The sequence below is a fragment of the Echinops telfairi genome, unplaced genomic scaffold, assembly GCF_000313985.2.
Source record: "Echinops telfairi isolate 266 unplaced genomic scaffold, ASM31398v2 ScPeMD7_7469;HRSCAF=8507_1, whole genome shotgun sequence".
In the NCBI taxonomy this organism is placed as follows: domain Eukaryota; kingdom Metazoa; phylum Chordata; class Mammalia; order Afrosoricida; family Tenrecidae; genus Echinops; species Echinops telfairi.
Genome location: NW_022111373.1, coordinates 81,682,170 through 81,682,786, shown reverse-complemented (window position 1 = coordinate 81,682,786; position 617 = coordinate 81,682,170).

Here is a 617-nt window from a genome sequence, read left to right as displayed (position 1 = left end):
TCATGACTGCGAAGGCGAGCATCAGGCAACTCGCTCTGAGGTAGTGCACCCAGTGAGGTCTCTTTGGAAGGTGCTCTCTGGTCACAGTGAATTTTTTCTTAAAAGCAGTTTCACTGGAACCTCGTTTGGTGTGTGTGTGTGGGGGGGCGTAATGAGGGGTGCAGCTGATTTAAGAAAACAGTGTGCAACTGTGAAATTTTGTTTCCTGCTTGGAAAAAATGCTGCGGAATCTGCTGTAATGTTGAACACAGCTTATAAGGACAACGCTATGGAAAAAACTCAAATGTACAAGTGGTTTTCTCATTTCAAAAATGGTGAAATGTCGACTGATGACAAACCTTGTTCTGGATGTCTGTCAACTTCCCGAAGGGATGAAAATGTCACCTCTAAGTGCAATCTACCAGGTCAGACTGTTAATCAAGCTTCCTATTGAGAGGTTCTGAAAAGATTGCCTAACAGTGTGTGACAAAAAAGGCCTGATTTTTGGTAGAAGGGCGACTGGTTTTGCCACCACAACAATGCACCTGCTCACACAGCCATCTCAGTGTGAAGGAGCCATGAGAGGAACACTGTATCTCGTGTCAAGTATCTGTCTGGGACAGTGTGCAAACGTCTGT